The following is a 13,178-nucleotide window of genomic DNA, read 5'->3' on the forward strand; positions in this document are numbered from 1 at the left end:
TCCTCACCAGAGCAACCGATACGTTTAGTTAGTTTGTAGTTTCTTACTTATACACGTGGTAAGTTTGTAAATTTAATAATTTCGTTGAACTATAAGGCACTGATGAGGAAAAATTGTATTATTAAATACAAAAATTCCGAATTGTACGTCTGTCTTCATGTTAATTTAGTTGTTGAATTTATTTACCGTTTGCTCAATTAGTACAGTTTTAGTCATTTTTTTTTTTTTTCGAATTGGAATATATTCCAAGACAAAAATAAACTAAATATATCATACAGATATATTATTGTGAAGGATAAGACACAAAGTTGTCAAATTATTTTATTTATACTGTATATTTTTCTATATTTGACTAGCTCTTCCTCCTCTGATTTTGAATATATAACATATGTTTGGTCTATCTCTCTTATTCTGAGTACCACTGAGTTTCAAATTTTAAGAATCACCTGGCAAGCTAAGTGATCAGTTTTTAAGTGGAAGCCTGCGATAATTCAAAATCCTTTTTTTGAAATAGAAAAATATACAGGGTGTTCCATTTGAAAAAATGAAGTTGCAATCAAAATGTTGCCCACTCTGTATATTTTTCGTTTTGTGAAATCATTTTAAAATACACTAGTCAATTTCGTGAAACTTTTATAGTAAACATTTTCTTGTACCTCTTTTAGTAACAAAGTTGAAGAGGGGGTCAAATTATGGTGAAAAATCCGGTACAATGTACAACGCACTGATATATTTTTAAAATATTCATGGAAAAAACTAAAACATGAAAAATAAATCTATAAATTAACGAAAAAAATAATGGAATGTCATACAGTGCTGCCTTATTTCGAAAAACGAAAGAAATGGCAGAGGGAAAAATGAATGCGTACTAAAGTTTGACTAATGCGCGGAAAACTACGAAGTGGTAATCCCTCTTGAAGTTCAATTTTCAATTATCAATTATTTAACTAATAAACAAACAAAAAATTATGAGTTGAGAATATTAGCTCTCTCTCGTAGAATACTTATAATATGAGCTGTATAAGCCCTAAGAAAATATTGAATACTCTCTTGAAGTGGCAACACTTAAAAATGAAAATATTTGGATATCTGAAAAAACGAAAATCAGGATATGGATTTATCTAAGAGGAGGTTTATACCACGTGACTTTCTCGTTATCTGCCAAAGTTTAACTTCTCTCTCCTCAGCGTTTTTGAGATCCCACCACTTTTCAAGATGATTGAAGCAATTTTAAACATTTATTTAAAATTCATAAGAAAATGAATGTTGGTTCAGAAAGTTAAATCATGCATGTATTTAGTCCTCACAAAAAAAAAAAATTATACAATTTTTCTCCATTCCAAAAAAATAATAAATGAGGACTTTCCACATTGACGAACTCGTAGTGCAAACCCTAAAAGCGTGAAATGAAGCGTACTTATTTTTGACCTGATCGCTGAAACCGTATAAAGCCCTCTTGCAACATTTAAAAATGAGAAGATGCAAAGGTACGAATGAAAAGAAAGATCAAGATATGGATTTCTCACAAAAAATTACATATTTCTCATTTGATTGTTTTCTGGTCAATGAGTAGAAAAATCCTTAGTGTAGCCGACTACTTTATTCTCTAGATACTGATTTCAGTATCTCTTGTTGAAACCTTTGCTTCGAAGACAGGATAGTTGCAAAGTTTTCTATAACCTCCTTTCAATCGGTACCAGAATGATTTAGGTCCTTTTCACCACCTTCTGATAACTTTCCGAATAGACTATTCATAACTTATTCAACAGATATCTCTAAAAATTATGTTTTCCAAGTTAGTCAGTCTTAAATTGGCATTGATTATGAGAGATAGTCTTTATCTTCAGGGGGGTATCGGTTATGCTCCGGGGGGTAATGAAAGTGTGCCATTGAATGTAAAAATTGAATTAATTACTCTGAATCTTGTATTTTTCCATGGAAATAACGACATTCCTTAAAAACGTGTGAGAAATAAAGATTTCAAAGTCTAAAAGAAAAAACTCAATAATCTGAATACTTCCCTGATAAATATTAAAATCACATGAAACGTTTTGAACGGTTGTATAATGTGAAAAACCCACAAAATTCAATCAAAATCAGACTTCTGATTTCCAAGTTATGAAAATTGAATAAGGGTCAAAATCAACTTTGAATGACATTATATGATATATCGTTGAATTCAGCGTTAAGAGTTATTTCAAAAAGTGTCATAAAATATACAGATCCGTATTGAAAAAATGAGGTTGAGGGTGGCCCAGAGAGCACGAAACGTTGGATACGAAATCTGATTACGACAAATTGAGAACAATTTACTGTCGAATAAAAAATTCCTGTAACATTTTTCGATAATATTTGAAATTAAGTGGGAAAAAAAGAAAAATCAAAATGACAGAATTTACTTTTCTTATGATATCTCAATAACCGGCCCTGATAATCTCGATTTGTTTGAACTGCTTGATAATGCCTCTATGCATGCAACTTTTTCTCCATTTGACCGACCTTCTAACTCTTATGGTTTAAAAGTTACCAATACAATCCCATTGAAAAAGTGGCCACCCTGTATATGACGAACGCTCAAAAGCTGCTGCCACTTAGTTCTCAAAGTTAAGATCTCGCTTTGATTTTCCACCATACCATATATTCAGCAAGAGGACGTCACCAGCAACGCTAACCTGACGAATACACGGTATGACGAAACATATTTTTCTATGAGCCTCGCAAAAACCAAGACTCCAATACAGTCTTATGTTCATTTTCTCAAAGAAATAGTGTATCACTTTAATCTTCAATATCTTGATCCAGACTAAACTAAACGAAATTTTGACAAGCAGGTTTCGAAGCTTGGTAGTAACGAGGTGCCATCTGTGCGCCAACTCAGGGACTTAAAGATTGAAATGTAAAGTTTCACTTCAATGAATAAGTCCGAGATCTGGTCAGTGAAAACAGATATCCAGAAAATTCGATGTTATCCTTCAACGTAGTCACCTTCAAAAATGATACATGTACTCCTAATTAATACGTGAAACTCGTTTATATCTATTTTTCAAACAACAACAAATGTAGAGTAACTTAACCGTTTGTCATTTTATGACAATATTAATTTATCTCACAATTAATGAAAAATAATAAAGCACACTCAGTAATTCGTTTTTTGCTATTTACGAATAGATGAATAATGTAAATCCCATAGAATACAGACATTAACGATATGAATTCAATGACAATTTTCAATTTTAATTTATCATATGTTGACACAGAGTGCACAAATTTAGTAAAGACTAAAGGCTGCGTCTGAATGAAATCCACTTTGATATTTCAAAGATGAAAAACATAGATATTTCCCTACTCACCAAAAACTTCTGAATTACAAAAAACGTTCTTTGCCCTTTTTTCCATTGTCAAATAAACATATCCTTAATTTGATTTGTTGATGGGATTCGAAAACCAGTTTGGATGCTGAAAAAATATGCAAAATAAATGAAAGAATTTCTAACAATCATATAAATATTAGATAATATATTATCTGATCGATTCCATCCTGGGCAAATATAATGGGATAGATACAATATTAATATGAAAGTTTCGACAAATAGTTGTTGAAGGCATATTTCATTCTACTGAAGTATTTTCTCGTTATTCGTATTGACGTAGTAGCAAATTCATTCTGAATCAAAAAGTAGAGCATAAAAACGATAAAATGTAAAGTGAAGAAATTCAGATCATCTACTCACCAAAATCTCCTAAATGATTGAAAATATTTTATTTCAATCATTTCCTCATTGCTTCCATTTCTTCGTTCCTGTTGACAGTGTAGGACATTCGGTAATTTGTTTTCCTCTATGTACGAAGAGTAAAATAATGTGAAATCTTATAGATTACAGTGATTATGAAAGATTATAACGATATAAAGTGAAAGAAGATTTTCAATTTCAATTTACCATATATCGATAGTGTGCAAACTCAGTCAAGACTAACACCTGAAGTCCAGTTCAATATTTCTTTAACCAAAAACTTCTGAATTCGCAAAAAACTTCTTTGCTCCTTTTTTTCCATTGTCAGTTCCAACATATTTATAATAATAATAGTAATAATAATAATTCCTAATTTCATTTGTTGTGGGTATGTAAAAACCAGTTGTTTGCTGAAAGAATATGTCAAAATAAAAGAACAAATTTCTATCAATCATATGAAGAAACTGATAAATGGAATTGATCAGATGACAATCTGATCAATTCTGACAACAATCTGATAAATGGAATTGATCCATCCTAACCGAATAACATTGAGTTGGATACAATATGAATATTTTATTCTATTGAAGATATTATCAAGTTTTATTGAGTACCGATTCGTTATTCATTTTGACGCAGTAGAGATTACTCAAAATAATTTCGAATCGAGTATAGATGAAAATGGTAAAAATGTAATGTTCAAAATTCATCTACTCACCAAAAAACATCACCAAAGAACAATGATGTCCCAATCTACATCTTAGTAGGTTGGCTTTCATCCTGTTGTTTCCAAAATCAGTTCGAACATATCCATTCATTTTTCGTATTCTACGGACGGAAAAAGAACGAATGTGAAAACTAGTTTAATGTTGAAAATTTGATGAATATCACTAATATTTGAAAATAATCTCATAAAAAATTGTTAAAAGTAAAACAAATATGAGAATAAAATTTGCTTGTTACTAAGCTTTGAAAAAGTACACAGTTAGTAATCAGAGACCATTTATCGATTTAAGTTATCATGAATAATATTGATGAACATTATAATTTTTTTCTAGATGAATGTGAATAAAAAATGAAAAAATACCTATTATGAGAAAAATGTGAACACGAAAATTGTAAGTACTGAACCAAGTAGATACACAAAATTCTAAGTGAATGATTTCAATATCCTTCAAACCATTTTCTGTAGTTGTTGACAAGTTTTTTTCTGAATGTTAGCTGGCTATCATTGTTCAATATCATCACCGAAAGTTAACTAAAAATGATTACCTCAATCATGAATTTGGCTTAAAAAATAACGAACTTCTGTACAACTCGAAATAAGTTGATTGCCCTTTACATGTACATATTTTTTTCATAACTCCAAAAACCTAAGAATACCTAATGTTTTTCAGACTCATATGTTTCTCATATAATTATAACTAAACTGTAAGATGTAAATGGCAACCTACCCATTCAGAGGTTCATAACAATTTGCTATTTTCGGAGTTATTTCCTGTGATTTCAGACTTCGGTATATTCTGACTTCTCTCAATTTATTGAGAAGTAGGTATCGTTTCTAAAATTCATCTAACTTATAAATAACTCCTGAAATTGCAATATTTTCTCACCATTACCAATTCCTACCTCAAAATAATGTCTTATATGTACCAATTACATTCAATTATTATCTTGAGTTTATGGATAAGTTTCACTAGACAACAGTTCAGCCACCAAACTTTTTAGTTTCACTTCTGACACCCTAATTTAGAATGAATTGCTCAAATACAGCATGAAATTAATATAGCACAAGTCAAATTGAAAAAAAAGTCGACATGTGTAGGAAATGGATACGCTACAAAATAATATGTAGGAAATATTTCAAGAATTCAAATCAATTTTTTTTTACCTATGATGCCAAATATCAATAACAATGTGAAATTAGCAGTACCAGCACCCGAAGATATCCGAGTATCTACTCGAGCTCTGTGGCATTTTCCAATATTAAAATACACTAGCGCAGCCACTGGGATATGTTATCTTTTTTTTTTCATTATCAAATCATATTAGGGATTAAAATGTTCAAAATAATGCCGGAACTGGAAAAAGCAACAAATACTATTTTGTCCTCGTGGTGAATTATTAAAATACAGGGTGAGTCAATAATGCTGGATCGTTCGATAACTCGGAATTTATCTGTGGTACTTTTTGACTTAGGCCATCTTTTTCGATAAATGTTATAGATATAAAGGTTTAAACAATAACATCGTCCTGAGACAGAAGGACCCAATTGAACAAAGAAATCATTTTGCATAGCATAAGTGCAATCTTGTTTGGAGCACTCTGTATAAGAGATTAATATCAATAATTCACAGAAGGCATTCAAATGAAAATCCATAATTTTTTGATTCACTCAATTACACATTATGCTTTTCTATGAAAATACTGTTCACATTCTGAATTGTCCCAAATTACATATATTACCATTCCAAATTCTCCTTCGTTAGATAAAACCTACTTGAACATCAAATTATGCTTCCAACTAGAAATTGAAGGCTGAATTGAATACAACACTCCAAAGTCATTGTACCATTGGAAGTAGTTCTTCATGAATCATTTCTGAATTAACACACATAGCAGTAATGAACACACAGAGTAGAATTGCCATCAAACTCTCTTCGGCTTTACATAGCAGGCAACATCAAAGATGTGTAATTCTCGCACTACACTCAAAAAGTAACTGATTTACCCTTAGACTCTGAAGGGAAGTATTCAGACCTCTGATTAGAGGATAAGGGGTATGATGGGATCTCAGATTGAAATCTTGTACGAAAGTAAGAGAAGTTAATTTCTATCTTCAAGCAAATATCTGAGAACAACATTATTTTCAGGGAAATTGCTCCTAGAATGAGATAACGTGCGGAGAAGGCGACCATAAGAGAGAAGAAAATTAGTGTCAGATCAGAGGATACGTAGAAAATCTGTTTTAAATGGAAAACGTGATAAAAAAAATACGTGAAAACGAGGGTGTCGCAGTTACGGTGAAATAATGAAGCTGGGGGCTTGTAGAAAAATTGAAAAAAAAAAAATCGGAATTCATCTGATTTTTCGACAGGGTTGTTTGTTCAGAAAGCTTCATTATATCACCACGATGTCTATATATCGGTTCTTTATTGTCAATAATAATTCTTTGGAATCGTTCAATGAAAAAAATTCAACTTACAATAAATTTTTACAGTTTTCTTTTGGAATATATAGGGGTTTCATAATATATGAAAAAAGTTTTTATCAACTTACCCTCTCACCCTCTAAAATGCATCATTCTTGAGATACAGGGTGTTGAAATTGAAAAAAAAAATCGTTTTTCGCGAATATCTTCTGAGCCTTTTATTGTACAGAAAACAGCTTTCGTGAGTATTTTCTAATCATAATGAGCTATGTTTTATGCGGAATTTTTTTAAGTCTTAATTGGTGAAGGTTTCGAATGGGTAGTAGGTGTTTTTCTCTCCAACTTCAACGCTAATAAAAAAAGTAAGATTTTTGAGACTCACATTCGAACCGTCGATGTTTTCTACACAAAACAAAGACAGTTTTTGAAAAAAATCGCATCCTGAAGTCGCATATATTATGGAACACCCTGTATAGAATCAAGATTTATAATTGAAAGGATTCATTCGGCGTCTGAAGGTTTTGTGATAATTTCATAATTCAATTACTATTAGCTTGACTTCTATTTTTTGACACTCCAGGAATGTTACTATGGCAATGATCCCAATATGCCAGGAGGCGAAACACCAAAACTACTATACCACTCCGTCAAGGGTATATCCACTTATTAATACGACGTAACTATGGGAAACTCACGGATTCTATTGGTTATCAGAACATGAGTTCTAACGGGTGTTTTTCTTTCGAGTTATATAACTTTAAGTTGGCATTACTGTTCAAGATGGAGACCGATTTAACAGCTGTCAAGTGATTTATTCTTAGTTTTTGGCAATTCATCATGAATAGACTCACGCCAGAACAACGCTTGCAAATAGTGCAATTTTATTTCGAAAATAATGGTTCTGTGCGGAATACGTATCGCGCACTACGTCCATTTTATTTTGTTTAGCGATGAAGTGCACTTCTGGTTGAATGGCTACGTCAATAAACAAAACTGCCGTATTTGGAGTGAAGCTAATCCTCAAGTGTATGTCGAAACACCGTTACATCCAGGAAAACTGACTGTTTGGAGCGCTTTATGGGCTGGTGGAATCATTGGTCCGTACTTCTTCAAAAACGATGATGGCCAGAACGTTACAGTCAATGGTGATCGGAATAGAACCATGATTACTAACTTTTTCATTCCTGAATTGAACAACCATGATGTCCAGGAGCTGTGGTTCCAAAAAAACGGCGCAACATGTCACACAGCTCGTGCCACAATCGATTTATTGAAAGACACGTTTGGTGACCGCCTAATTTCACGTTTCGGACCTGTGAATTGGCCTCCAAGATCTTATGTGGGGCTATGGAAAGTCATTGGTCTATGCGGATGAGCCACAAACCCTTGACCATTTGGAAGACAATATTCGCCGTGTTATTGCCTATATACGGCCACAAATGTTGGAAAAAGTAATCGAAAATTGGACGTACAGATTGGACTATATCCGAGCCAGCCGTGGCGGTCATATGCCAGAAATCATATTCAAAATATAATGCCGCAAGATATTCTTGTGGCATTATCTTGCGGATAATTAAAATTTATGTTAATCTAATAATCCATTGTTTCATTGCAATTTGAAGTTCTATAGCACTAAAAAAAACACCCTTTATAAAAAAAAATATCGGTTCGTTGCTAAGTGGAATTTTTTGGGGAATAGTCACAGAAATTAAATTTCTGAGTTCACAAATTATTCAGAATATTGGACAAAGATTTCCCCCTCATTGATCTGTGGCATCCCACAAATAACTTTCTGGAGGAATTGGTGAGAACATTCAAAACAGGCAGGAAACTCTCCCTCATAACTCTCCGTTATAATGGACTGGGTTTCACAAAAACATCCACTCCTCTCAAACTGTAACATGAAGACAATGTATATCCATAAATGTAAGGGTATACATATACCTACCAGAGCGCATTACCATTGCAGCAGAATACCTACCGCAGTTCTTATAAATATCATTCTTGTTAATATTTCAACGGCATAAAGCCTTTAGCAGACTACAAAAAGAAAGAAGTGACCTCATAACAACTGTGTACCGCCACCTTGAGCATATAAATAAATCAGACCCGGGCCAGAGCCTCATACCGTGTTAAAATTTATTATTAACATCTTCCGGAAAGAGAATAACGTTTGCCCTTAGATGACTTCGTGAATTCAGCAGATAAAAATGTGAATTCAACACCATAAAACATACAACATACTCGTTGCATCAACTCATCAGGAAGGACATCACACTATGAGAAAAAACATTCATTATTATACAGGCCAACGAAATGAAAAAACCAAATTAGGTGCTGAAAATCCAACAATTCATTTAGAATGTTTTCAATTTTCTGTTTTCGAAAAACGCTGGAATTTTTTCTATCTGTTCTAGTTCTTGAGATAAAGGTTGATTGTTGATAGTTCTGATATACTATAGCTTGCGTACAAATCTTAATTCGAATCTATTCTTTTCTGTGGAATAGTTATGTTTTTTAACTATATCTCTCATAGGAGAATATAAATGCCTTCTGCATTTTTATTATGAATAACTGTACTGAATAACAGCAACATTTATTATTATTATGAATTTTCAATAACGAAATACTGCATCTTGATTCCTGGGAAGTTGATTTGTAAGATTTTTCTTATCCTTTCGGTGCATTAACTGTGAATAGGGTAAAAAACTCCCCTCAAATGAAATGAAACGATTGATTGTACCCATAAAACCTTTCTCATATCACCTGGAGAAAAAAATCGTCAAACCTTCTTCTGATCAACTGCTGAAGGCATTTATTTTCTTCCATGAATTAAAAATTAAAAATTTAACAATGAACTGTCAAGTTTTGAAATGAACGAGTGTTATGAGCCTTCTGTACGAGTGTAATACATAATTTTCTCTATTTCACTGATTGTTTTTTTCTTGAATTGATGGAATATATTTATAAATATTGTTTAGTTATTTTTGAATTGATAATTGGTTATTTTCTCTATAAAAAATTTCACAGATAATAAATAAAAATATATATTCCGTATGATTTTGTGTTACAGGGTATGGCGGAATGAATAGATAAGCTACAGAATTCAAAAATATATCGGGTGTCCCAAGGTGAGCGGCCTATTAGATTATTATGGAAACTATTGATGGTAAAGATTTCAAATTTTGTGGATAGATATTTGGCCATGTAAGGTACATTTTTAAAATAATTTCACATTTCCAGTGTTGCCGGATGTATGACAATTTGGCAACAACTTTGTTATTTTAAATGGGACATCCGGTATTTCTATTTTTTTTATGATACTCCATAAAATATTGAATCTATTCACTCCTACTTTTCCATCCCTATCTTCAACGGTTTTTGAGTTATTAATTATTTTTCGAAATTTTAGATCAAATTGGCGTATTAAGAAAATGACTCTAGTTCGCTCAATATTTGAGATTTAAGTCAGAAATTTTGCAAGTCGTTAGATATTGATCTGATCTGTGTCACTGCTTTTGAATTATGGTTGTCAATAATACAGGACGGACCAAAAAAATTCATCATTTGCCAAGTAACAAAATTGTGAAAAAATCTATTTTTTCAAATAAGACAACTAGTATATTTTTCAATTCTTGGAATCAATACAACACACTCTACAATTTTTCTATTCACGTCCCTATACCTATCTCAACTGGATTCCGAGTTATATGCGTTATATGTGTATATCTTTCTTGAGCCATTATTTATAGAAAAACCTCGGAACAAAACACCTGTTAGGCAATAATTGTTTATTTTGACATTTATGGATTGAACTGATTCATTGATATATCGATCTATGAACGACAAAGAGAAAATAACAATACAAAAGAAATTAACACTTACTGAATCAATGTGAAATCTAATAAACGCATATAACTCGGAATCCAGTTGAGATAGGTATAGGGACGTGAATAGAAAAATTGTAGAGTATGTTGTACTGATTCCAAAAATTGAAAAATATACTAGGTGTCTTATTTGAAAAAATAGATTTTTTCACAATTTTGTTACTTGGCAAATGATGAATTTTTTTGGTCCGTCCTGTATTATTGACAACCATAATTCAAAAGCAGTGACACAGATCAGATCAATATCTAACGACTGGCAAAATTTCTGACTTAAATCTCAAATATTGAGCGAACTAGAGTCATTTTCGTAATACGCCAATTTGATCTAAAATTTCGAAAAGAAATTAATAACTTGAAAACCGTTGAAGATAGGGATGCAAAAGTAAGAGTGAATAGATTCAATATTTTATGGAGTATCATAAAAAAAATAGAAATACCGGATGTCCTATTCAAAATAACAAAGTTGTTGCCAAATTGTCGTACATCCGGCAACACTGGAAATGTGAAATTATTTTAAAAATGTACCTTATATGGCCAAATATCTATCCACAAAATTTGAAATTTTTACCATCAATAGTTTCCATAATAATCTAATAGGCCATTCACCTTGGGACACCCGATATATTGTATTCTATTCTTCATCAAATGATTGCATTGTATTGGATTCCGTTAATTCATTATTGGGATGGATGATATTTTCGATATCATGGTAATTGCCTAGCATCATATCTAAACAGTGATAGTGTCTAATTATTATAAAAAGCACTTGCACCTTATGCGTTTGTTGTTTCTTCGGTCACATATGGAAGTTAAAAATGCTGATGAAAACATTGAATAAGAATGTAATTACCGCCTACAAGCAAATAATGACCTGTACCTATGAGTAGAATCACATTAAAAAATTAACATTCATCACATTTGATAATTATCATCACTTTGAAAATGAATGAAAAAATCTAACGGTGTTAAATCCGGACCTAGGGGTGGCCACCGAATATACACTGCGCAAAAAAATTAACGCACATTATGGAAATCTCAAATTTATTCTACAACTGAAGGTGTTCTCAATGATAATTATTTTTATCAGAATTATGCATTCATATGTTATCCACTTTCAATGCTGCTTGCTATATATATGAAAAGGATAAATATCTTGAAAAGTGATTATAACTATGAGACGAGAAATAAGAAAGACCAGTATCTTGTTCCTAGAGCCGAAAAACGTATAGGACAAAGATGTTGCACTTACCTGGCACCCCGTATTCATTCCACCATTCCTAGAAAACTGAAGGAAATTAAGAGTTTTTATGCGTACAAAAGAGAAATGAAAAATTGGATAATGGAAAAGGGAAGAGCTTACTTTGCTTCGCTTATCAATCCCTAGTTGATGAGGGCGATGAGGCCTGATTTCAATAAATTATTATGTACATCCCAGTCACATGAGCGTTCAATCTTTTTATATGGAACATCCATCCTTTGAAATGTTAAGCGAATGATAGTTTAATTTAGTTATGTTAAGAGTTAGAAAAGAGAGTTTCTTTTTTTTTGTGTTTATTTTTTCTGTTTGGAAATGAAATACTTTGGACGTATGGATTCTGTAATTTTTCAGTTAAAATGTAAATCACGTACAGGTTATACCTCCGTGTGGAACGTTTATACTGTATCTATTTCAGAATAAACTATATTATTATTATTATTATTATTATTAATGTTTTTCGTCAATACAGATGTTTTCTCCCAGCAGGAATAAAAAAAGATGAGATTATCAGATTTTGAATGTATTGGCTCCATTCTGAAATCAGTTGTTCTCGATCAATTCTAGTGATCAATAGTTTTTCTTTCGTTTGATTTTCTACACTCGATCGCTATGCAACGTGAAACACGCAATTGGACCCAAGAGGAATGTGCCCAAGCGGTAGTTTTGCGAGAAGAAGGGTGGACATACACAAGAATTGCAGAAATGTTTGGAGTTTCCCAAACAAGTGTGTCCAGAATGTTGCAGCGATTCAGGGAGACAGGTATGAATGTCCGAAGACCAGGACAGGGTAGACCACGGGTAACAACTGCCATTCAAGAACGTTACTCGAGAGTTTCTTCGTTGAGACAACGGTTTGCAACCGCTCGCCTCCTTCAAAAACAGCTTGAGCAAACTCATGGGGTGCAAATTAGCACTCAGACAATAAGAAATCGCCTCAGAGAATATGATTTAAGGCCTCGTGTCGCGGCAAGAGGCCCAGCTCTTACCCCAGCCCATCGAAAGGCGCGTTTGGATTTTGCGAGAGAGCATATCCATTGGGAAGAGGCTGATTGGGAAGAGTTCTCTTCACAGATGAGTCTAGATTCTGCCTCTACCATTGTGATCGACGTTCCCTTGTATACAGACGTTCACATGAAAGATATGCTGAGTGC

At 32.6% G+C, this 13,178-nt stretch overlaps 1 long non-coding RNA gene across 4 annotated transcripts; it reads right to left on the reverse strand.

Moving 5' to 3' along the window:
• Nucleotides 1–2,754: 2,754 nt before the first annotated feature.
• On the reverse strand, nt 2,755–5,494 carry LOC123672756. Of its 4 annotated transcripts, XR_006746358.1 has the most exons (5): nt 5,351–5,494; nt 4,450–4,559; nt 3,939–4,141; nt 3,732–3,837; nt 2,756–3,456 (listed from the first exon to the last, which is right to left on the reverse strand). It is a non-coding gene; the product is annotated as an uncharacterized LOC123672756 (long non-coding RNA). The 4 variants fall into 4 exon arrangements; XR_006746356.1 differs by having other exon boundaries at nt 2,755–3,456; nt 3,732–4,141; nt 5,361–5,494; XR_006746359.1 differs by lacking the exon at nt 3,732–3,837 and having other exon boundaries at nt 2,755–3,456.
• Nucleotides 5,495–13,178: the final 7,684 nt, after the last annotated feature.

The sequence above is a fragment of the Harmonia axyridis genome, chromosome 2 (genome assembly GCF_914767665.1).
Source record: "Harmonia axyridis chromosome 2, icHarAxyr1.1, whole genome shotgun sequence".
Lineage (NCBI taxonomy): Eukaryota > Metazoa > Arthropoda > Insecta > Coleoptera > Coccinellidae > Harmonia > Harmonia axyridis.